At 42.4% G+C, this 26307-nt stretch overlaps 1 protein-coding gene and 1 pseudogene across 4 annotated transcripts in view; both read left to right on the top strand.

Annotated features, from left to right (window-relative positions):
* Nucleotides 1–6241: 6241 nt before the first annotated feature.
* HELZ (helicase with zinc finger) overlaps nucleotides 6242–26307 on the top strand; it is a 155264-nt gene continuing 135198 nt past the window's right edge. The window contains exon 1 of one of the 4 annotated variants that reach the window (XM_037913350.2): nucleotides 6242–6603. The gene's annotated coding sequence lies outside the window, so the exon portion shown is untranslated. Of the gene's footprint in view, nucleotides 6604–6723; nucleotides 6969–19818; nucleotides 19840–26307 lie in introns of those variants that run through there. The other 3 variants (XM_043527736.1, XM_037913354.2, XM_037913352.2) reach the window with 3 other exon arrangements.
* LOC102932115 lies at nucleotides 6548–14494 on the top strand (annotated as a pseudogene).

Genomic DNA, 26307 nt, shown 5'->3' with positions numbered 1-26307 from the left:
ATCACGTGATTGAATAGACCAACTCTGTTCCCCACTCAGCCATGTAACATCTCTGCAGAAAGTACAGCAGTTGCTTATAGGGAAGAAGTAACATTAAGAAAATACTAATGTAGTTTTAGAGCTTCTTTTAATGCAGTTTAGCAGCTGGAACCACGGAGGAGGATTGTCTATAATGTGTGTGCAAGTTCTGGGCAGGACTCAAGCTGGGGCTGGTTCAGTTGTACCCACTGCACTGACAAGCCCCACTGGATCTTTCTCAGTGAGGAGGCTGGAGTTGACTAAGCTGAGGATGTTTATTGATTTGAATGTCCATGTAGGTAATACACCTTCTGAAACAGTCTCAGGGTGGCTAGGAAATCCTGGCCTATCTCAGGAAGCTGTTGGCTCAATTTATACAGCTGGCCACATGCTTGAGATGATCAGACCAGTAGTGAAAGTGACTTGGTATTAGCAAAAATCTGCACCTTGGTGTACAAACAATACCATACAGGAATTTGTGATTATTTTTAAATTTAGACTTTTAATTGTTTTCTGTTACTAGATGTTTACAGGTAGAGGTAGAATGCTAATATGAAGGACTCTTAAGTTAACTTAAATGCATTCTAAAAAGATCTTATCTTTAGGTTGGCACCTGTCATAATTTAAGCCACTAATAAAGAAAAGCGTACTGGAAAACCACTGAGATTTATTTTTAGGTTGCTAATCAAATGTAATCTGTTTGAATTAAACATTTTCATTTTATTAAAAGATGTTCATGACTCTGCTGGTTTTATCGTCTTGTTACTTGTTTTTTTGTTACTGTTTAAGTTAAAATTCTATTTAATTGCTGTTTGAAAACCAAACTTTTTAGTGGCATGGAATGGATGAATTATTAACATTTTGCTTTTTTTTTTATTTAAACAGTGCTGTGGATCCTGAAGTTCTGTACCAACCGCTGTACAGAATTGTGTATAGATGTGTGACGCAGAGAGAGAAAGGTTCTGTGGTGATACAAACAATGGAAAACACATTGCATGGCAGTGAGTGGGAATATCCACCAATAATGGAGCTATAGAGTGGCCTGGCAACATTTTCCTGGAAGCCAACTACCCACGTCGTCTTACTCAGTTACTACAGCCAGGGAGGTTGGGGGTAGGGAGGTCTGAGTGAAGCAGATTTCAGTGTCTTGCACACATATGGTGTTATTGTGCTGAGATCCATAGAGTCACCAGTAGGAAGGGGAGATTTTAACAAAGGATCTTGGGGCAAACTTTTACTCTTACAGAAACTGGCATGGGGTCTTTAACTTAGATTGCATGCTCATTTAGGTTGGGACTATCTTTTGACTGTGTTTGTATAGTGTCTAACACAATGGGGTGCTGGCTTCTAGGCCTTACTGTGATGCTACTATCACTAATAATGTCCATGCTGAACAAGGATAACCTTGATTTTAATGTCTGGAAGTTGTTTTCAGCCAGCATGAAAGCCATGAAATGCAGTTTGACTGTCCTCCTCCTGTTTCGCTTTTGCATTGTTATAGGAGTTTGGCTTCTGTTTAAGTCAGTGGCAAATTCTCTGCAGAATCTGGTACATAGAATCTTTCAGAGCACTTTCTCAGTAGCAACTTTACTTGCGCTGAATATTGCAGTTATTCTCTAGAAATACAAATGCCAAGGAGATTAGGTTCTAGTCACTATTCAAAATCAAGTGGATGAGAGATGAGTTAAAAATACAGATTTTTACACTTGCTGATGTAACAGGTACCCAGAAATGGGAGGGAGCCTGAGAAAAAGTATTGTTGTAGATAATATTGGTGGGATTCATCCCTGACTAAAGCAAAGCTTGGTTAAAAACTTCATGCAATAATTAACACTATTATTAATGAGTTTGCATTAATACATTCCCCATTTTAAAGGAAGGATGGTCCAGGGGTTAGGGCACCAGCACACAACGTGGGAAACCCACGTTCAATATCCTGCTCCACCACAGCTTTCCTTTGTGACGTTGGGCAAGTCACTTAGCCTCTGTGTACCTCAGTTCTCCATCTCTAAAATGGGGATAAGGGGTGATGAGGATAAATACATTGAAAGATTGTGGGGTACTAAGACATTACAGTGATGGGGGCTGTATAAAGAGAGAGATTAACTACCGTAATTAATTTATTTAATAGCTACTGTCTCCCATTTTACAAACAGGCCAATATAAAGGTTCCTTCTCTTTAGCCAAGGTAAGATTTAACTTCATGGCATACAATAATTTGCACTTACAGAAGTGACTTTTTTCCTAGGGCTTTGTAAACAAGTTTCACAATGCTGTTGCCAAATAGGTAAATATTATATGGAATTTTACAGACAGGTAAAGCAAATAATTTGACCAAATTTAGATAGCAAGTTGGCAGCAGAACCCAGGAATCCTGCCTCCTAGTCCCATGCTTGAATCATTAGATTCTATTTCCTCTACAGAATTTAAAATCTTTTAAAGATCAGTCAAATGTAGGTTGAATGGTCGTGAGAAGGCATATATGAACCAGTCTGATACAAGCCAGGCATGAGCACCTAATTCCAGTGTAAAGTGCCAAAGTCCACCGGCTTGGTCCTACGCTCATTTGTTAATGCTGTCATTTGCAATGTTGCTGTTTTCCTGACCTGCTGACTCAGGACTGGCCACCACCTGTCACTTGTGGAGGTGAAGTGCAGCCTCCAACCAAGCTAGCTCAGCAAAAAGAGAGAGAAAGGTAGTGCAAGAGAATTATAAAAGCATTACAATTTTGAAGGTAGAAAGAAAAGGGGTTATAATTGGACAGCGAGAGGACAAAAGGGGTTAGGCCAAAAGGAAAGGTGAAAAAAACAGGGATCAATGTGCGTGAGAAGATCAGAGACGAGGCCAGAGAAATTCCATCTTTTCTATCCTCTCTGCTTAGGACATGATGCCCCTGCCCAGCTCCACGCCTGGAAAGCAGACAGAAAATATAGTAATCCATGCCCTCTTCCTGGATCACATTTAGCCAGATTCAATGTTGACATTCATTCAGTTATTCCAAAATCTGCAGTGGAAAATTTAAACTTTGGGTAAGGGGTTGTGAAGATGCAATCCACTGGTCAGTGTGTTACATATCTCTTTCTGTGCCCAATCCACAAAGGCAGCAAGTCTGTCTCTTTCGCTCAAGCTGTAGCTACTCAAGGTGTTTAATTCTAGAGGTGCTGGGTTCAATAGCTAATGTATCAGACAAAATGGTGGCTATCACATAAGGCCCATAGAGGAGGAGGAAATAGATATCTGCCCTTTGGAAGCCCTTCCTATTTTTGCATTATGGCAGTTAAGGGTGTTCATTTTCATCAGTTAAATATAGTTCCAAACTTTGAGGGTGTCTGGATCCAGGGTTTTGTTCTGGTCCAATTTTACAGTTTGTACCTTCCCCTCAAATAAATATGGATTGTGAAGGAGGTTGGAGAGGGGAATTATATGGAAAAATTCCTGACCATTCACATTTTGCAGGATCAGAATCTATAGAGTAATGTTTTGAACAGAGGAGCAAAAAACTGGGATTTAGAAGCGAATCCCATCTCTCTGCTGTTGATTCCATTTGTAGCTTTGGGCACATCCATTTACCTTCCTGTGTCACAATTAACCACTCTGCAAAATGCAACAATTCTTGCTACTTCACATGGATGTTGAGGGGTTTAATTTAAGCAGCAAGATCTTCAGATGAAATATGTGTGTAGATTCTCTGTATTGTATTCGCAAAAAGAAAAGGAGTACTTGTGGCACCTTAGAGACTAACAAGTACTCCTTTTCTTTTTGCTAATACAGACTAACACGGCTGCTACTCTGAAACCTGTCAGTATTATATGTTACACATGGCATTTCTCATAATAGTGGAGGCTTCTGTCAATACCATGGCCAGAATTTCCCCACTCTCATCTTTGGATAGTGTTGTGTGCTGTTGGCTGCTATCATTTCCCAGAGGTCACTGCATTTCTGGGCTGTAGTTTGAAAAGCTCCTGGTAAATGTGAAATAATATAATATAGACTGAATAGCAAAATGCACTCACACCCTGACATATTGTGTCACATCCTTTTCTCTTTGTTTAATCACTATCTACAGAAAATAATTCTTAGCATTGTACAGCGTGTAAAGGGACACAGTAAGATCAAATACTGGCAAAGAGAAGCTTTTGTAAAACCTAAGCCAAATAGAGAAGTTTTCATTTCCCCCCCCAGTTCCAGTGGACATGTTATTTTTCTAAATCCCTTCCTTTCTAAATTCCAGTTGATTAAAAAAAAAAAAAAGGCAAAACTCCTCAGCAGTTTTCAACACAAACATTGCAACATTGTGAAAGTGTATGAAAAGTCGAAAGTGAAATTGACAAGGAACAAAAAGTGACACTGACTTGTCTATTTCAAATGTCCTGGCTGAATGAAATGCAAAGGATAGAACAGAAAACAATAGTAAAAAGTTAATTAGATGTGAAACATTCTTTAACTATTATATCCTTTAACTATTTCCTGTGAGTCTGGTGTTTTTAAAAGATATATGGCTATAAACTGACAGTTGATTTGTCCCACACAGGGGTCTTGTTAATATCCTCCAAATCTAAGTTACCTAGGAGGACAAGTCCTTCAGGGGGCCTCGCTCAGTGTGGCTGCAAGGGTTTCCACAGATGCAGTTAAAGACATTTAAAGTCACAGTGCTCCATTTTATGACAGAAAGGAAAGGTCGTTTGGGCTGGTGGAAGTTTTTTGTGACTGATTCCCATTTGCAGCATGTTTACTTTGGGGGATGGGTGCCTGTGGCATGCAGGCAGGCAGCCCCTCCCCAGCCAGCAGTGATGGCCCAGAGCAGGCTGCACAAGAATATTTTTGTCATTTGAAATGGCGTCCTCCCTCTCTCAGAGTGGAAATACCACACTCCTCCTCAGCAGCCCCTGACAGGGCCTCCACCATGGCACTGAAACAGTTAATCATGCTGGCAAACATGTCTTTAAAGTTGAATAAGGAAGAGAAGTGCATTGATTTAACATCCGGGCAGCAAAAGTTTTCACACTGCAATTTATTTCCTTATGTATTTATACTTCTGCAAAGGGTCTTCTTTGCAATAATCAAGAATGTGTTATAGGAGTATTGAAACTCCTATTCCTGGGCACAAGTCTCTGTGCTTGCAGTGGCAAAGGCTCTATGTGTTAGTGGTTAGTCCTCAAGGAATTCAGATGATCTTCAGTGTAAACTTAAATATAAATGCATTTAGAACAATTCAGTGCTAAACCAATTTGAATCCTGTATTTTTCTTAATTAAAAAAGTAGAGGGGAAAGTTTTAAAAAACAATTGCAATCGTACTTCATAAGTGACCTACCTTAAAAGGCTGAAGTCAGATCATAATTTTTCCAGTCTTGTACTGTAGTTGTATGTTATTTGCCCCAAAGCATAACAAGCAAGGCATTTTGTGACATGCATACAAGCCGAGTCAATAATATGTCTAAAGTTATTTTGCAAAACATGGTAGTTGTGAAGAAAAATACTTGAACTAATATGACTGCTAAACATTTTGAAGACAGAGCCAATAATACACTGCTAACAGGAAAGATTTCTTTGCAAAAATAAACCTGTTATACAAAATAGTTTCTGAGATTCATGCAGAGCCAGAAATTGGTTTCCAAAAGGGAAAGTTCTTTAGCAAAATTATAAGGGAAAAAATATTGTTAAATACAACAACATACTTTCCTGAGAAACGTTATACTGTTTTTGTCCATGTATTATTTGGTATATATACACAGCCACTAATACAATCCCACGTGGGGAAAGCAAATTATTGCAAAAATTATAATAATAAAGTGCAAGGCAAAAGCACATTTAAACGCACTGGTGCACTTTGCCCCAGAGGCTGGCATACAAGACATTTTGTGGCATGCATAAATATCCAATAATGCATTTCTGAAGGGGAACATGTTTTTTGAAAAATAAAAAGTTGCAAGAGAAAACACCTACTTCCAATAAACCATACCCCAGAAAATGCAGTGACATGTAGTTATGTGTGCAAATCCAATGACACATTAATATATATATATATATATATATAAATCTCATTTAGAAATATGGCATATACTTATTTTGCAAGGAAAACAGATAATGAATTCATTTGCTCCTCTAAGACCTGTTGTCCTGACCTAGGCGATTTGTTGCATGCCAGTGACACATTCCCCAGAAGGAAAGTTCCCGGGGGGCCAGGGGGAGAGAAAAAAGCAAGCAGAAACCACACGATTCAACGCAGTCACGCTCTGCTCCAGAAGCTGCTTGCGGGGTGCACGGAAAGCCGGCGATTTCACTCCTCTTGGAAAACCCTGCAAGGGGCAGCCCACCTTGCCCCAGTGCCCCAGAGACAGGAGCATGCCAGGCAGCTCCCTGCCCGCACTCCGCTCCTCCCCCGCTTCCCTTTGGGATGGGGCTCCCCACTTTGTTTGTACCACCACCAGCAGCACCCCCCCGCCCGCCTCCCCTCTAAGTTTCTCTGCTCTGCTCTGCTCCTGGGCTGGGGGGAAGGAGAGAGGGGGTGGGGGGAGGTTTTTTCCCACAATGCTTTGTGGGGACGTTGACAAGTGGATCCAAGATGGCGTAGAAAGTAATGACAGGTAAGTCAGGACTTCCCTATTCCCCTCCTGTGGGGGCCCCGGGTGGGGGGGCCCGGCCTGGGAGAGCCCCGGGGAGGGGATCGGGGCCCCCCCGAGGCGCAGCCGCCCCCCGGGGGCTCGGGCCGAGGCAGCTGGCCGGGCTGGAGGCTGAGAAGCGCCGGCTGGAGAGGGCCCTGTGTCTGCGGAGGGGCCTGCAGCAGCAGCAGCTCAGGGGCTGTTTACAACCAGCCTCAGCCTGAGCCCGGGGGGCTGCTGAGCTGCCCCCCCTGCGCGAGACACCCAGCGAGAGAGAGACACCGCCCCAGGCCGGGCAGAGCTGGCAGATGCCTCCCACACAATTGGCTCCCCCGCCCCCCAACCCCCAGGTCAGGGGTTTCTTCAGGGGGTGGGGTTGGGCGGTGTGTGTGGGGGGTCTCTTTGGTTTTTACACCGGGTGGGGTGAGGTGGGGGAGTTGCTGACCCCACGGAAGAAAAGGAGTGATTAAAAAAAATTTTTTTTAGGGTTTATTGAGGGGTAAAAAAAAAAAAGTTAGATTTTTAAAAATGAATCCCCAGCTGAGCGAGGTCTTGGTAAACTTGCATTTTTGATTGTTACACGGGGGCTGTCCCAAGGTAAGGCAATGTGAAGTGAGGAGACTTAACCCAAAAAATCCCTCTGAGATCACCGTTTATGCACTGAAAATCTTGTGGAAGCTGAAAAGTGGAAAGGTTTTATTGAACACCTTCCCCCCCCCCCCAACCCCCAAACAAAGCCTTAACAACTCTTTTAGGGCGGAAACCTGCAAACAGAGACACCAGTTCTGGCTAGGATTACTCCCATGAGTGACATTATCTGCATTTAAGTGTTGGAAGGACCGGGTTCTTGTAATAATTTTCATACCTATGAGAAGTTGGTTGGTCTGAATATATCAGAGTTGATCAAGCAGTGGTAGTTTTGAATGAAGGGAGATTTTAAAAGTCATTGACACAAGACCAAATAAATTCCTTCTTTTTACTGGATGAAAACACACTCTTACAAACTGTCCTTTAGTATGAATTGCAAAATGAATGAGGATTTGTCATATTAGCATTATTGTTTTTCAGAGGGGCAGTCCCAGCTTGGGTGATTTTGAAGAGGGAGATTTAAAATAATGAGTAAAATGTAACATAACTGCAATCTGATTGAAAAAACAGGGGAAAAATCAGTCATGAGATTTAGAACTGCTTTCCAATTAATGACCCAAATAGGAGATCTGCATTCATCATGGCTGGTCAAGCTGGCATATTGTGAATAGGAGGGTACTTTCATCGTTTTTCTACTCCTCCAAAATAGCATCATTGAAATAGTGAAAAAAATAAAATAACAATCCTTTGTTGAAGGAACAGACACTTTGGAAAAAAACAATTAAAAAACCGATCACAACATGAGTCAACTTGTCAAGTTCACATCATTGTTTTCCCTCATGGGATGATTGGAAGAAGTGAGATTTACAGTAATATTTATAAGTTGTACAATCTTATTGAAACAATTAGTTGTAAGATGGACACCTGCTTAAAAAATTAAGCACAACGTGAGTGAAAAGTCAGTAGGTCTGAAAACATCAGAGCTAGTTTTGATGGGAGAATTTGAGTGTGAGGTAGTAATTCCTCCAACCTCCAGAGAAGGCAGGAGATTTTAAATGTTAAATTGAAACAAACTAGGAAAAATCCTACAGTCAGCGAGTGAGCGCTACTTTGTAAAAATGCTTTCAGGTTAATGAAGACTGAAGGATTCTCCCTGTAGATGAATGAGACTATGGCAGGCCTGATTTTCACTGCATAAAATTGTTAGGGGCAGGGGATGTATTCAGTTTTCTGTGTCTCAACTTTACTCTAGTCCACAGAATTGTATTCCTTTATTGTTATGCAGAGGAGCAGCCAGAATGCATGCAATGTATTCTATTTTCATTTTATTATGTTAATACAATGTTAAACTTTGAGTTCAGGAAAAATAAACGAGGAGCTGTTACCTCCCCAAATGAGGTGTATAATGTAAATTTTATTCCCAGTCGTCCCCCTTAATTCTTATTGTATGAACATATGTTACTTTCAATGAGCTAGATTAATTGGTGGAAAAAAAATCAGTATTTTAGAGCTGAGATTTGAAAGGCTGTAGAAGTATATATTTTATTTGTTCTGGTGACTAAAGGTTAAAGTGAGATATGCAAGCAGCACATTAATCCACATTTTATTTGCAAGGACTCCTGCCCCTGTGTGGAGTCCCATTGACTGCAGAGGGGCTCTTCATGGGCATATGGGTCCATGTTAGCAGCTGTGATTGCCGGATCAGGGCCTTCATTTGTAATGAATTTTTTTCTGTTTCGGGTTTAGAGAGACAGAGAGAAATTTCCATCTCAGTGTAAAATAAAAATATATGTAACAGTAGATAAGAGTGTTTGGGGAGGGCGTGAGGCCTGGTGGGTCAAGCACTGAATCTGATTGGGATTGGTGACTGTGGGCAAGTTGATTCACCCCGTACCTTCTCATTTCCTTCATCCTTAAAATGAGGATAATGATATTGACCTCCTTTGTAAACAGCCTTGAGTTCTATGGATGAAAAACACTATATCAGAGCTAGGTATAATTATTTTTGTTTTTTGCATCTGTTAATATGATAGTTTGATGAAAGATTTCCTCCAACACAGATAATTATTTTGCTTGCTTAAATTCCCCTTGCAATTTTAGTTCAGTATTTTCCTCACTTCCAGTGTGTGTTTTAAAGCAGTTTTGTACTATCATTCTGCATTAGTTACTGCATTTCATCGTACAGGTGGCTTCACTTTAGTAGTGACTGACCCGGTCCCTGTGTATAACTTGGTATGTCAGTTTAAGGCCTATGGTCCTTGTGCCCTTGTGGAGCTCTTTCATTGAGGACAGTGGTATCCATATAGATCTGATTGCAGGAGTGAGGTCTAAATTAGCAAAGAGCTTTGGGATGACATACTGTATGCTTTGTGTCCCAGATCCTGCCCCCCAGCCTAAGGAGGGAGAGCCAGGGGAGCCTGCTTGCGGAATGAGCGGCAAGGTGTGGAGCTGCTTTGTGGCTACTAGTGCAGCCTCAGGGTTGGAATATCTTGTGCAGCTGGTGTGCTCCCCTTCTTGGAGCAGCGGGATGGTAGGAAATGGCTGGTGGATAGATGTACAGTAGATCAAGAAACCATGGATTTTAATGAATCTCTGTGCATTGAGCCCTGATTTGGTCCCTAAAATCTACTTGAGCCCCTGGTGCGAGGGGCATTTAGCCTGAGGAGCCCCTATCAGGGTTGTCTTCTTGGAACAGCATCACAATGTTCCACTTCAACCAAAGTCCTCCGACTGCTTAGTATGGAGGAGGAAATGGCAGCAGGATTTTTGTTACAGATCTCTTCTCCCGATCATCTATCAGGGTTGTGCGTTTATTATTATTTATTATTTGTGTTGTGGAAGTACCTCAAGGCTAGGACCCCATTGTGCTAAAAGCACTGAACAATATTTTATTCTATTTTTTCCCTTTAAATTTAGAAATTGTATCATGGATTAGGGATTATCAGAACAAATAAACTATTTTTTTTTTGGTTCCTATTTGTTTTACCATTTCTTTTATCATTTTTTAGCAACCCTTGGGCGATAGTAAGGGCTCCTCTTAAAAGTCCTAGCCTTATCTAGGAGACTGTATATAGGAAAATAGTATGCGTATATTCCAGTGTCTTCATTCCAGATGTCAAGTAAAGGGAGTTAGGTACTACTCATCCTTTTTTCCAAAGAAAAAGAGGAAGAGAACACTAAAACAGAAATTGCGATTTGAAAAGTTCATATAGGACATACTTTTGAATAAAAAACCAGACAGGGCTTAAGAGAGTTTCACTGGAAGTTTTAACCAGGAAAACAGGACAACTTTTTCTCTTCTCTCCATGTGTTGCTTCCAGTAGACTTTGTTCAGCATCTGAGCCCTTTTCCTAATCTTTCTGGCAAAAAAACCCCCCTCCTATAGACAGTGATGTTTTCTGCAAAGTCAGATTGCTGTCTGGAAACACAGACTGGCATGTGGTGATTTTGTTATGGTGGTGGTGCTATATAATGCAAATGCCTTGTGCAAAAATAAATCTTTCATATTGTGCTTTCCTCCCTTCCCCACATAAGTGCTTTACAAAGTGAGATCCAAACTATACAGGGATAATTTGTTCCGCCACGGAAGTGTACTCCTTTCAGGAGTCAAACGCTGAAAACTGGATGCTAAGTTAGGAAAGGTGGTAAAGAACACAGTATCCAGTTGAAACTGCATGGGGAATTTAAGCATGCAGAATGTAATTACCTACATTGAAATTTGTCTTCTTGTTGCCTTTCCACTGCAATGGTAAGTTAGAATGTCTGGCTTAGCTACAGTGGATATAATGCCTTGGCTACGTGTTTCTCTATTTGTGGCATGCTCAAGGCTTCTGTGGGCAGTCACAATGTCATCTACAGCAACTCTCAGTTTTTTACCTCATATTTTTTCCCTTTGTGCCCAAACAATCACATTGCAGGTTCATGATGTGAAAGCCAGACTGTAGGCAAAGGCAACAGCAAGCCCAAGGCCCTCAGTTTTTCATGAAGGCCATTTTACAAGTCTTGAGATGATCCGTTCCACAACTGAAAGTCCTCATTTATTGCCATTGCCCCATCCCATTTATCAGGGGGCAGTGAGCTACCAAATTTTCTGACTGGTGTGGTGTGTGTTGAATCTTTGTCAGATTAGAGTAAAAGTAACCCCACACGTTACCAGAAAGGAGAATTGGTATTAATAGTAAACCGTCTTACTTGTCGAAGAAGCAGTAGCCCCAGTATGGTACCACTGCTGCTGAGTCACTAGAAAAGTGGTTGCAATGATATTATGTATTGAGACACTATTACAATCCCCTGCCTGGTTTGTTTCTGTTGTGTGGCCTCAGGAGATACCTCTGGTATCAAGAATGGCCAGATATAGGTGGATGTTTTGTAATCTTTGGGTTATATATTGGCTGAGGACTACATCTCATGAGCTATCCTCATTTAATCAATGGCAGGACTAATGCTTCTGAGAGCTCTAGTGAGTTAACTAGAGGGTTAAGAAGAATAACAAGACAGGAGATCTGAATTTGTATATTTTGGAGTTATAGGAGTTAAGTGAAAGTTAGGATCCACTGCCTCGGGAGCAGCATTTGGCTTGTTCCAAGCTGGCCTTGTGGCCAGTAGAGTAAGTGTTATTCAGAAATGGTGGCAATGCTTTTCAGCTTCTCTACCACATTGTGCTGAGTTTGTGTAGCAAGATTTTTGTATAGCTACACATTCTAAAAATATTTCAGAATAGCAGCCATGTTAGTCTGTATCCGCAAAAAGAACAGGAGTACTTGTGGCAACTTAGAGACTAACAAATTTATTTGAGCATAAGCTTTCATGGGCTACAGCCCACTTCATCAGATTCATAGAACGGAACATATAGTAAGAAGATATATATATATATATACACACACATACAGAGAACATGAGAGCCTGCAGGTGCGGGGCTACCACTTCGACCGAGGGCTGGATCACCGCACTCGGATTCAGTCCTATCTTACCACCGGCTTCCAGGCCACCAGCTTCAGGCAGGCCATGCAGGAGATCAACAGGGTGATCGTGGTGAAGCTGGAGCTGCTGGGCGAGGAGGAGGAGACCAACGCCAACCTGAACCCCTGCCGCTGGCAGCCCTTGGGCTGCACCATCTTCCTGGTCTTCACCTCCAACCTCATCAGCTCGGGCATCCGTGAGACCATCTGCTACTTGGTGCAGCACAACATGGTGGATGTGCTGGTGACCACAGCAGGCGGCGTGGAAGAGGATCTCATCAAATGCTTGGCACCTACTTAAGTGGGGGTGTTCAGCCTGCGGGGGAAGGAGCTTCGGCAGAGTGGGATCAACGGGATCAGGAACCTGCTGGTGCCCAATGACAACTACTGCAAGTTCGAAGACTGGCTGATGCCCATCTTGGACCAGATGGTCGCTGAGCAGAACATGGAGGGTGTGAAATGGACCCCGTCCAAAATGACCGCACAGCTGGACAAGGAAATAAACAACTCTGAATCGGTCTATTACTGGGCACAGAAGAACAACATCCCGGTGCTGAGCCTGGCCCTGACGGATGGATTCCTGGGGAACATGATCTTCTTCCACTGTTCTCTGTATGTATATATATCTTCTTCTTATAAAAAATATTGTTTACCACTGACATTTAAAGTTATACTGCTTAGAACTTTGGGACATCCATGTTACAAACCGAGACCTATTGTATAGTAGAAAGGAAATAAGTAACTCTGCAGAAGTTGGAGACTGCTGCTCTTGAGAATCTGCATTGTCACAGTAGCAGAAGTGTTTAATATAAGGTTAATTTGCTGGCAAAGTACACACTGCTTTAGCAAACCAAAAAAGTAACGTAACTTTGTGGACTAAAATATGGAGGCCCTCACGATAAAAAGTAGAGTTATTTTGGCACCATATAGTGACCAAGAAGATGCACAAGTAAGAGGTATTTATTCATACAATATTCTAATTTCTTGTGTGGTTATTTTATTTTCTCCTAAGGTACCTTTTAAAAAAAAGGCAATATACTTCTCCAAAGGAATGTTCCCTCCCCAGAGCTCATCTAAATTCCTCACCGACTAGTGGGATTCCCAACTATTCTTAGAGAGTCGGAAGATACATCCAGCAAATAACTTTTTAGCCTCTGAGCTTGTGTCATCTCACGAGTCAAGCAAAATCAGTTTTTCTTACTGCTTAGAAGGGAGACCTCCAAGGAAAATCCTAGGGTTGCTTAGGAGATTGGCAATTCAGGGGCTGTGCTTCTCAGTCAATACTGAAGTGGCATCCTAGGATAGCATTGTGTGCATGATATTATTGGAGGTGCTGTTTTGGTTATAGAGGTTTGTGTTTATAGGATTGGGGCACTTTGGCCAACTCCTACAGCACTCTCCTATAGGATGGTGAAGGACAGTCAACGTGGCTTCTGAATAAGTGAGTGACTTCAGTTTTGCCAGCCTTAGGCTAGGTAGACACACACTCTCTCTTTTTCCAGGTCTTGCCAGAATTGTTCAGTTTAGCCATATCAAGTCCTTAATGCTTCTCCTAGATTAAGGCTAGAAGTAGGAAGAAAATGAGAGAAATGTTCCTAAACTTTAAAAGAAAGGTTTTTTTAGTTTGTTTTTAGAGTTTGGGGTTTTAAATTCAAGACTTAGGAAAATCCTATGTCTGTGTTCATTTTAAAAGAGAATAAATAGAGTAAATGCTCTTGGGGAAACTTACATGGCAAGACTTATATTAGCCTGGGCCCTGGAGTGTTGCTCCTAGGAATTACTGTTTGAAGGAAAGTTGTAGAGGCCCCAACATCTGTATTTATAGGCGAGGCAAGTTCTGCAGAACACTGCCCCTTCTGGTAACCATGTTTGTTCATGCCTTTGGGTATTTTGTTATTACTAAAGCAGTGATTTATGGGAAATAGGGGAATGGCTATAAAAGCCCGATCCAGATCTAATAGGGATAATATGGTTAAGCTCATGAGGTTTGAAAACAACTCCCACAACAAAACACTGGTTTCTAAAGCTGTAGCATTTCAAACCCCCTCTTATAAAAAGGATTTTCCAAGTTTGTGATAATGATACTGGTGATTTTTAATTGCAGTGGTTGGTTCCTGCTGTGAATTTCAAAAGAGCAAATGTCCCACACGATCGAAGGTATCATCTTTTTTGGAAAAAAGATGTCTAGAGTGTTTCTGTAACCTATACTATTATTTTGTGCAGTCTTATTGTAGCTGTGTTGGTCCCAGGATATTAGAGAGACAAGGCTGGGGGTGAGGTAATTTCTGTGTGGCTTGAAAACTTGTCTCTCTTACCAACAGAAGTTGGTCCAATAAACGATATTATCTCACCTACCTTGTCTGTACTGTTATTTTATTTATTAATTCTATTGTGGTAGCACCTAGGGGCCCCAGTCAGGGCCCTGTTGTGCAAGGCATGTAGAAACACAGAACAACAAGATGATCCCTGTTCCAAAGAGCTCACAGACGAAGTATAATTCAGGAATGAATGGGTTTATGTCCATTATAATAATGCAATGAAGACCCAAACCTACCTTGAGTTGTGACACAACTTTCTGGTTTATTTCTAAATTACTTGTCTTTTCAATCTGTGAACTTATGCACTGTTAACTGATAGTTAATGTCAAGATTTGTTTTCTTTTGCCTCTGGGATGGATTGAAATAGTGAAGCCTGTTGTATGTATCCAACAGAAATATAAACTTAGGGTTTTGTTTCTTTTCTCCAGCTGTGCAGCCATGACTTGTTTCTGTAGATGAAGCCTGACCTTGTTCAAAGATCAATGTCGTGGTCTTCAGCTAGGGCTCTTAGGATATGTCTACACCAGTGGTTTTCAACGTGTGGTCTGTGGAGCCCTAGAGATCTGCAGACTGTCCAAGATTTCAAAAAGAAAAGGAGTACTTGTGGCACCTTAGAGACTAACCAATTTATTTGAGCATAAGCTTTCGTGAGCTACAGCTCACTTCATCGGATGCATACTGTGGAAAGTGTAGAAGATCTTTTTATACACACAAAGCATGAAAAAATACCTCCCCCCACCCCACTCTCCTGCTGGTAATAGCTTATCTAAAGTGATCACTCTCCTTACAATGTGTATGATAATCAAGGTGGGCCATTTCCAGCACAAATCCAGTTTTTTTTTTTTCATGCTTTTTGTGTATAAAAAGATCTTCCACACTTTCCACAGTATGCATCCGATGAAGTGAGCTGTAGCTCACGAAAGCTTATGCTCAAATAAATTGGTTAGTCTCTAAGGTGCCACAAGTCCTCCTTTTCTTTTTGCGAATACAGACTAACACAGCTGTTACTCTGAAACCTGTCAAGATTTCAAAAGGGGTCTAGAGCTCCATTTGAAATTTTTTAGAGGTCCACAAATGAAAAAAGGTTCAAAACAACTAGTTTACATGATAACTGGGAGCAAGCCTCCCAGGCTGCGTAGACAAACTTATGGTTCCTGTGAAGACTCTAGCTACTCAGTGGAGCTTAGATCCAAGTGATTGGATGGGCTTAAGAGCCCAGGCTGCTGCCCAAGCTGCAACACCCATGCTGCTGTTTTTAATGTGCTGGTTTGAGCAGAGCTAGCTTGAGTCTGCCTCCACAGGCTGGGAGGCACATGCCAAACTGCTGTGTAGCCATACTCTTAGGCTACATCTAGAGTACAGCTGGTATCGACTGTCTGAGATCGATCCACTGGTGATCGATTTAGTGGGTCTAGTGAAGACCTGCCAAATTGCAGATTGCTCTCCAGTCGACCCCTGTACTCTATCCCCGACAAGAAGAGTAAAGTAAGTCGAAGGGAGAATTTCTCCCTTCGACCCCCCGCGGTAACTCTACCTAAGGTACGTTGACTCCAGCTATTTTATTCACGTAGCTGGAATTGCGTAGCGTACGTCGACTTACCACGGTAATGTAGACATAGCCTCAGTCATGTGGTTTGCAGGACTGGGACATGTCAAAAGTGGAAAATGTTCTTGTATGAAAATGAAAATTGAACATTTCAGGACAAATTGTTCTGGCAGCGTGACAGTAGGACTGCATCACTGAGACTTGGAACCACTGAGCTGTCGGGAAATAGAATTTCTCATGCGTTTCCCAGAAAGGGATATAACGGGACAAATAATTTTTTTTTAAAAGAATTGTACTGCAGAAACCTGAGAGAGTTGTGATCTGAGCGTGGGGCCATGAGCTAGAAATTCCTGAGCCTAAGGCTATGTCTACACTTAATTCATTGCAGTGCTTCAGTGTAGACACTCACTACAGCAATGGGAGTAGTTAGTCCATCTCCTTGAGAGGCGCTAGCTAGAAGAATTCTTCTGTCAACTTAGTACTGTCTATACTGGGGGTTAGGTCAGCTTAACTACGTCACTTATGGGTGTGTGATTTTTCACACCCCAAGCGATATAGCTGGGTCGACCTAACTTCTTAGTGTAGACCTGGCCTAATTGTGTAGACCTGGCCTAATTAAGACTAAATGCTCTCTGAAGATAAAGTGCTAAGTATAATATTTAAAGCATTATGAGATATGTTTGTAGCATATCTGTTGTCTTTGAATCTGTGAAATGTGTTTTAAAACAGTCCACGTAGACCTCTACATCTACAAAGGAATGCGTGGAGGCCTTGCTCAGTTACTGCAACTGATATTAATTAGAGTGACATGAGTAAACCCCATGCATCACTTTGAAAATATAGGGGACAGATATTGGATCGTAGCCGAGATCCACAAGTACTTGTGCACACAGCAGATGCTTTGGAAAAAATAATTTTGGCAATGTCTGACAACCCGGCACTGGACAGTATTGGTAATTGAAAGTTTACTGTGCAACTGTGGGATTACCAGGATTCTCCATTATTGTAATTAAATTTTATATTTCACTGGTGCCCAGAGATGCTGATCAGGGTCCTATTGTGCCAGGAGCTGTTCAGATACCTAGTAAGAACTATTATTATTCTTAAGGTTAAGATTTAGTCATGGGCATTTTTAGTAAAAGTCATGGACAGGTCACGGAAAATAAATAAAAATTCACGGGCCCTGACCTGTCCATGACTTGTACTATAAATAGCCCTGACTAAATCTTTGGTGTTCTGGAGGGTTCCAAGAGTGCAGCTGCTCTCTGGAGGGGGCCTCCAGCGCTTCTGCTGGTGCTGGGTGGGGGGCTCCGGGGCACCCGCTGGTACTGGAGGGGGGGGCTCTGCGGCGCCCGCTGGTGCTGGGGGCGACTCCTGGGTGCCCGCTGGTGCTTGGGGGAGAGGGGTGGCATGGGATTGCTGCTGCTGGCAGGGGAGAGCCCCGCCGGCCTGGGACCGCCAGTGCTGGTGCCGGCGGGGGGTGGTGCAGGACTCCCACAGCTCTGGCGGGGGGCAGCCCAGGCTTGGGTGGTCCAGGGGTCAGTCACAGCTGCCGGCTGCAGAAGTCATGGAGGTCCCGGAAAGTCCTGGAATCCGTGACCTCTATGACAGATTCGCAGACTTACTTATATGATCATTGGTGAATCTTTCTATTAAGATATGGTCCACACCATGGAAACGTTTGAGAACATCTATTTGAGACCGAGTGATACGAACACGTAACTGTACAGGATACAGGCTACTGCAGTTTAACGGAGGGACTGAGCTATTATGAACAATTGTTTTATGCCTAGAAGGAGATTTTCTTTAAAGAAGCTGAAAGAATTGTAGGTGAGGCTGGTAATACTGCCCATTATTAAGGTAGCCTGACACTTCCTGTCATAAAACTCTGGTTTTGATTGCTTATCACTTTGCCAAACTTTAGCCATTTCGGCTGAAATTTTCTGACAGGCTTCATAAAAAAACAAAAAACAATTCACCCAAAACTGTTTAGTCATTTCCAAGAATAGGGTTAGGGGTGAAATACATTATGTTAAAAATTCGAGCGTCCTTTTCATTGAGAAATTCTAGCACTTCCCCTGCCTTGGATCAGGGACTTGGGGTTGGGGGGAGGGGAGGAATGGGCTTTGTTTCAAGGATGTGTATTTTGTCATTTCATAAAAATCTATCCAAATTTGGTGAAAATAAAAGACTTCGAAAAATTCCCAAATATTCTGTTCACACTGTGCATGCTGCGGATGGGCTAAGCAGGACTTTCTCTGCAATTGCAGCTCTGGTCTGCTGTGTGCTGTCCTGGGTTCAGGGCACCTGAACTGAGAGCAGGAGACTTTCTCCTGTGCTCTCTGTGCCCCCCATGCTGGACCCTGGGAGTGTGGAGGAAGAAGCCACCTGAGCTGAATGCAGAGAGGACAAGAAATGGATCCTCAGAGTGGGTGGGGGGAGGTAGACTGAAGTCTGGGGGTGGGAGAGATGGCCTGGAGGCTAGTGTGCGGGAGAGGGAAATTGAAAGTGGGAGTTTGGATGGGGAGGAGACTGGGTCGGAGAACCAGTGGGGCAGGGTGCCGGGAGGGACCATCGATCTGACGAAGCTGGGGTACAGTAGAAGAACTGGTACTGGTAGGGCACAGAGACTGGAACAAGGATTCGGATGGAAGTGGGAGAACATTGAGATTGAATGAGGTGGGAGACTGGAACTCGGAGTTAGTGGGGATGAGAAATGTGGACAGGGAGGAGGGTGAATGGAGGCCAGAGCGCGGGAGAGAGACAGATTGGATGAAGAACAGGGAATTGATGGGAGTAACGGAACAGCTGGGCATGGAGACTGGGAGTGGAGGGCGGGAGACTGGGATGGAGAGTCCAGAGGGGTCAGACTAGGACTGGCTAGGTGAGGAGAATAACATTGCAATGAGAAGCCTGAGCGGTGGAGACTGGGACTGGCTAAGTGAGGAGAGAGAGTAGGATCAGGATGAGGAGCCAGGAGTAGGGAAAAGAGAGGACTGGGCCAACGACAGGTTGGAGGGGGCAGAGCGGATGGGTCATACTTAGGGCAGAAAAGTCTGTGTCCACTAGAGCACACTCCCCCCATCGCCTAGAATAGAACCCAAGATCCCTGAGTCTCACCATTCCTCTGGTGTCAGCAGTTGTCTGTGAAACACACTGGAATAGTGCATCATCCTCTCATGCTGCTCTACATAAAGGATGATGACCTACTGCTGCTGTCCGTTACCCTGTTAGCTCAAAATCAACAAGGAGTCTGGTGGCACCCTAAAGACTAACAGATTTATTTGGGCATAAGCTTTTGTGGGTAAAAACCCCACTTCTTCAGAAGGTGCCACCGGACTCCTTGTTGTTTCTGTGGATACAGACTGACACAGCTACCCCCTGATTGATATCTGTTAGCTCAAGTGGCAGAGGTCTGTGCGATGGAACTAAAGGTTCCAACTCTACTTGCTGATGAATTGGTTTCAATATGATGCTGTGTGATGGAATTTCTGTTTTTCTCTTTAAAAAATCTGGGAAATTATACACAGGAAAAACCTGTTAACAGAACATTATTAAGGTTGCAGAGTTATGCGTTCAAAAGTTAGGAAATGCCTCAGTTAAGGTTATGTGAGCAACCTTACTTCAGCTCCCTTGTACACATGTATTACGTTACAGTTGTTAATTACATGATTATATACTATTTTTTCCAAAGGACCCTGCCTCATTCAATGCACAGGATGGACCTGGCTCTGGGGATGAATCAGGGTTGTATACAGAAGGAGGCTGTTGTCTGTTGGACCATTGCCTGATTTGTTGCAGAAGTTGGAAGGTGTGTAATGAATGAAATAGGAGATGGCAAGATGAGAAAGGGTGGTCTCAAGAGTAAAGCAGTTGAATGCTGCCCTGGAGAATTGGATTCTATCCCTGCCTCTGCCACAGAGTTCCCATGTGATGCCGGGCAAGTGACTTAACCTAACTTTTCATAGGTGGTCTCTACTAGTATGGCTCGGGGCCACACATTGAACAATGAGGAGAAAACACAATATTGAATTGATGCTCAGTGAATGCGCACTGTCCATTATGTGCACTGAATGAGGTAGGGTCCTGTGGAAGAAGTAATATGTGATCATGTCATTAGACTGTATAATAATGCTGTATACAAGGAGGTGAATTAAGACTGTACAGGCAATTCTGGCACACGCACATTCTCTCTCTCTCTCTCTTTATGGACAGCCTTGAACAAATGGATCACTTGAAAGGCTGTAGATCAAGAAATTAGTGATGGAGTTGTGATGGATGAGGCAGTTAGACCTATACATTGTGCAAGTAATTTTCAAATTCTATGCCGGAGGTCTCAATTTGCTCAACAGATACCTTGTTAAAGGCTGCTGACATGCCACAGCTAAATCAGTTGGACAATTCCCTTGACTAGGAGTTGTCAGTGTAAATTGGGTAGAGGTTTTGAGGCGATAACACTTGCAATTTAAATAAGGGATAACAATCCTAGGGGGCCACTAGCTGAAGTTAATTGAAAGGTCTTGAAATGGTCTTTCTTTTTTTCCTTATCCATTTTCTCCACATATAATGTCACTGCCAGTGTCAGTGCAGACTATCCTCTCTCTCTCCCACTGATTCCAAAGTAAAAACAAAAGGAATCAGTAAACAAAATAAAACCTTATGGGTATCTGTATTGAAATCTGTCTCAGCATGTTATAAAGTCTTATTTACCATACGTAATGTCTGTAGAGTTCAAGGGCTCCAGGAGTTGGGGTCAGGTCTTTCCTTAATATAAAATATCATCCCATTTTTATTATTGTTGATTTGTGGAGGATAAACCCTGCTTAAAGCATCCAAGGACTGGCTACCACCCATCCATTCTGAAGCTGGGTCCCAGTCCTGGAGCCCTTATTCAGTAGATGTGAATGGACTACTCACCTGAGTAAAGATTGACCACTTGCCCTTTTGATTGGCTATCCTCTCTTTGGCCTTTCTTCTAGGTGGAAAGACAATACAAATACTTACTCAGTGAGTGGCTTTAGGTTAAAAGATGTGGTGTTTTTGGAGCACTCTACCTCTTTATGTTCCTTCTCCTAAGATCTAGTCACCTTTCTCATAGGCCATGTAGCTGAAGTTCTGAAGTGCCGCTGTGCTATAGTCAACCCTAGACATAAGTTTTCTTCTTGCTCTAGACCAGGGGTGGGCAAATTTTTTGGCCCGAGGGCCACATCGAGGTATAAAACTGTATGGAGGGCCGGGTAGGGAAGGCTGTGCCTCCCCAAACAGCCTGCCACCCCCCACTTCCCGCTCCCTGACTGCCCCCCTCAGACCACCCCTGCTCCTTGTCCCCTGACCGCCCCCTCCTGGGACCCCCCACCCCAACTGCCCCATGGGACCCCACCCCTTATCTAACCCCCCGTTCCTCCCCTGTCTCCCCCCCAGAACCTCTGCCCTATCCAAGCGCCCCCTGTTACCCGTCCCCTGAGCCTCTGCCCCGTCCAACTGCCCCCCGGGACTCCCTGCCCCTTATCCAATCCCCCAGCACCGGTCTCGGCCCCCTTACCATGCTGCTCAGAGCTGCACGTCTGGCAGCTGCGCCGCCTGGCTGGAGCCAGACATGCTGCTGCGCTGCCCTGCAGGAGCGCGCAGCCTCGCCACCCAGAGTGCTGCCCACGCGGCGGTGTGGCTGCGAGGGAGGGGCCGGGGGCTAGCCTCCCAGGCCAGGAGCTCAAGGTCTGGGCAGGACGGTCCCGCCGGCTGTAGTTTGCCCACTTCTGCTCTAGACTGATTTCAGATTTCACATCAGTTTTGAACATAGGGCCATTTTGTCTGCATTGCACAACATTATAAAAGGAGTACTTGTGGCACCTTAGAGACTAACAAATTTATTTGAGCATAAGCTTTCGTGAGCCACAGCTCACTTCATCGGATGCATTCAGTGGAATGCGCTGTATTTTCCACTGAATGCATCCGATGAAGTGAGCTGTAGCTCACGAAAGCTTATGCTCAGATAAATTTGTTAGTCTCTAAGGTGCCACAAGTCCTCCTTTTCTTTTTGCGAATACAGACTAACACGGCTGCTACTCTGAAACCTGTCATTATAAATGGAGTAATTCATCTCTTTCTAGAAAATGGGTTAGATTGTCAGCTGTTCGGGGTAGGGAGTTAGCCTTTGTAGTGTTCTGTGTCGTGCATAGCACGCTTCTGAGCGCTGCCATAAATAATATTACTGCAGTAGCCTTATGACCAGCGTGCGAATGCCAGAGATATGTGCTACTATGCTTTTGAGGAAAACAGACGCAACCTTTAATTTTTCCCTTTTACTTCCATCCCACACATCTGGGAGGTAGCATTCTTTTTGCAATCTAGTTCATAATTCTTTTGCATTGATGTCATTATCTACTCTCATGTTATTAAGTATTGGTTTGTGGACGTACGATTGTTCATGGTACAACTATCAGGCTGAGCCAGGAGTGCAACAGGAAAGTAGAATTCTTTGCCTGCAAAGAGCTTTGTTTTCTTTTCTCGTGATGTGCAACTTTATTTTGCAGTTCTTAGCTGGAACAACACTCTTTTGTGGTTTGACTTATTTTCTTAAATATATAGGCAAAAGTAAATAAGTTTTTATTATTATTATAGATAAGAAAAAGAAATAAGTAATAATAATTTTGACTAATCTAAAGGAGTCGAGTGGCAACTTGGAGTTACAATCATATAGCCTCATCCAGAGTTGTGAGTGAGCCTTAAAATTGGGTCAGTAGAAACTTAGGAGTCTATTATAGTTTTGTAATATATATATTTTAGTTACTATATAAGATGATATAGCTGTTGGTATGCATATTATTCCATATTTTATTAAAATAACATTCTCTGATTTATGCTGGATCTTTGCTAAGTGTTGACAATTAAACACTGATGAGTCATGGTTTTGTGTGTGTAAAATGTTGATGCAATCACAGACACAGTGAGATGGTAGTTAACAGGTTGTTTGTATGTAACATTATTTTTTCCGTGTAGTGTCGTAGTCTGTTTTATTTATTCCAGTTTATAAAATTATAAAATGCACCAGAGCTCTAGGTGCATGTGTAAATGAAAAAAACAAGCACCACATTCACTGGTAATTTGAAAAAAAAAATCTAGAAAATATTCAAGTCACAGGGGCCTTGTCCTTATCTGCTTTCCAACTTCCATCCTTCTCCCAATGAAAAATTTACCACAAGCCCCTTAGCTGATTTTTAAGGTCTTCTGCTATGAGTAATTCACATTCCATTTTCACCAGCGATAATAAATTGTATAAGCTCATGGTCTTACTTGGAATTCTTGAGATTCACCATGTGTAGTGCTAGGCACATGGTAAAGTGAATGTATATTTACTATTTCCTATGCTTTCTCCCTAATTTGTCTTAGTATTGAATGTCTTTTAATTAGAATCACTACTCGCAGTTTTGAAACCTCTGATTTGTAAAGACTGTGTGGTTGTATTGAGTTTTATATAATTACGTAGTTTTTATGATGAGCATCAGGATCAATAAAGTTATTGATTGCTGCTGATGGAAATTTTATGGCCAAATCCTGCAGTCCTTACCCTGACAAAACTCCAAATAAAGTCAGTAATTGACATGAAATGAAAGTTTTGTCTGAGTAAAGATTGCAGGATTTGGTCCTTATTCATTAATAGTATTTCTCCCAATGTTTAGACATTTAATAAAATCCATTTAGTAACTTCTTTTTATTAATGTTTTAGACTGCGATATTTTGGTACAAACCCCTCTCCATTGGTAGTGTTCTGGTCTTTAATCTTGAATTTCCTTTCTGCTGCCAGCTTATTTTCTCACTCTTAAATGATTTAAACATAGATTTTTGTGTTTAAGTCATTATAGATCTGTGATCCGTACCGTATTTAAAAGGTAGACAAAAACAGCTTTCATGCTAAATCAGCCACTCACTTAGCTCTAATAATTAGGTACTCTAAGTGAAATCTAGTAATAATCATAATAAAAGAAACCTCCAATGGGCTTTTGTTGTCTTTTTAAAATGATTGCCAAGAAGCCATCTTTACTTGATGCTTTACCTATATTTGGTAAGAAAATGTCTTTAAACTCTGTGCTCCATAGATAGTTCTGCCACAATTGTGTCCAGCCTTCTCAGCCTGAGGGCCAAACAAATTATTTCATAAAGGGCAAGGAGGCACAATTGACTATTTCCCTAAACTCAGGCCACTCAAGTTCTATCCTGCTCTTCCTGTGGCTCTGACAGCTTGGCAGAGAAGCAGAGAATTGAGCAGGCAGAGCTGCCTTCTCCCTTCTGCTGCAATGCAGCAGGCTGTCAGCAGGGGTGCGCTGCTGAGTAGCTCTAGAGGGAAGGGACAAGAGCTGCTCACAGTGCTTGTGGCTCGGAGCAGAGGTGTTTGTGGGGAGCAGGAGAAGTAGTGGGGGGCAGTTGGGGTGACCATGCCCGCTGTTTCCTCTGCCTAACGATGGGTCTGATTCAGAACTCCTCAGTTTAAAAATTTCAGGGTGTGGCTGAGGGAACTCATTTTCAATTTGTAATCAACTACATGTTTTTTTTTTTTTTTTTTTTTTTTAAACATTGCTCTGCAGGGCCAGAGGTTGGACATCACTGCTCTATTATTAATCTTCGACTTGAGCGGTTAATGCTTGTTAAAATATGCAAATATTTACTGAATTGCCTACTTTGTAAATGGACATACAAGATCTTGGTCCTAATCCTTGTGCCATTGCAGTTAGAAGGATCGGGCCACATCATCTGTTGGTTAACTAGGTAGATAGTGATCTGTCTGTCTGGATTCTCTACAGTTGATTGAGAACGTACCTGCATCTGTTTGCCTTAGCTGGTTAGCTGTCAGCTTGTCTGCTTTATCATAGGCTTTGGCTCCATAAAATACACCATTAAGCTGTGATGTGTAGTGGTGCGCACGCATGGGCTGAACTTCTTCCAAAATACTAAACTTGTAGTTCAGTTCTGCTGTCTCTCCTCCTCCACTTAATTTTGGTTTGTTGTTGGACCAACTATCCAGCCATGATGTAATTCTTCAGTAGCCTCTTGTGTGCCAAAAAAAGATGGCATTTACATTAGAATAAATGAGCTAGATGATTTTGTTGTTTATAGATCTTCCTTCTTTTCCTACTGCTTTAAAAACACTGAGGCTGGAAATGCTTTATTGGGGGTGGGGGACCAGACCAACGCCCCTCCCAAAACTTGGAGGAATGGATTATTAGGTAAATTTGCCCATGCTAAAGTGCCTTCTCCAGAAGGTGCTGGAGGAGGAGCTAAAAGACCTCTTCAATTTCTTGAATCATCCTAGGGAAGAACTACCTAAACTCTTGCCTGTGTGGTATTTAGTCTTGTATTATCAATTGGATTGTAGTGTCAAACCATACCCTAAAACTGCATAAAACATAATTAAAATGTTGATGCTTTATTACAATTGCTAAATTAAAATAATTATATAAATGTGCACTTCCATGTGAGGGTCTCAAAGCACTTTTTGGCATAGCTGGGAATAAACTTCATATCCTCTGACTCCTAATTCTGTGCTACACCGTGCCTACTCATAGGATAAATTAGAAATTATACTGTTGTATTTGAATTGTATGAAAAAAAAACCTTTGACGAACTGAAAATCAAAATTTCCATTAACAACTGCCTCCTTCCCATGCCCATACAAATATCTATTATTCTTGACTGTTTGTCTGTGGGGCGCTCTGGTACCAAAATAGACAAGTTCTGAAAGATGTATGACCTTAGATGTCTACATGCCCTGGACTATATGTGGATGGAATTGAATGAGCAGAATTTGTCAATATGAGTATGTGAATTATGAATGACAAAATGAAATTAGTCTTTGTTTCCTGGTTAAATTTGTCAGTTTCCATGCTTAGCCCAAGTATCAGCATGCTTTCTTAAGATTAAATTCAATTAATAAATTACCCTTCTGAGGCTCCCTACCTATTTCTGTGTTCTGTAGATCTTCTGTGTCCATAATCAGCGTTCTGCATTGATGCCCCCTTGAATGCAGAGCCTGTGACTCAGTTAGCCCAATAGATGTACAGTCCAACCAAAACTCTGGGTTAAGTAAAGCTCAGTTATGGCCCCTCAAATACTCTCTAAGGATAAGCGTTAACCGAAAGAAATTGTGTAGCCTCTTCAGCATGAAAGGCCACTGCTCAGGGTGTGGAACTTGACTCCCTTTCAGGCCAGCTGATTCAACAAGAATTCAGCCGTCCAGTAGAAGACAATTTATAAATACAATTATTTTTCTTTTACAAGGTGCCAACTT

The sequence above is a fragment of the Chelonia mydas genome, chromosome 14, assembly GCF_015237465.2.
Source record: "Chelonia mydas isolate rCheMyd1 chromosome 14, rCheMyd1.pri.v2, whole genome shotgun sequence".
NCBI classification, from domain to species: Eukaryota; Metazoa; Chordata; order Testudines; family Cheloniidae; genus Chelonia; species Chelonia mydas.
This window is presented reverse-complemented; position numbering and strand designations above follow the sequence as displayed.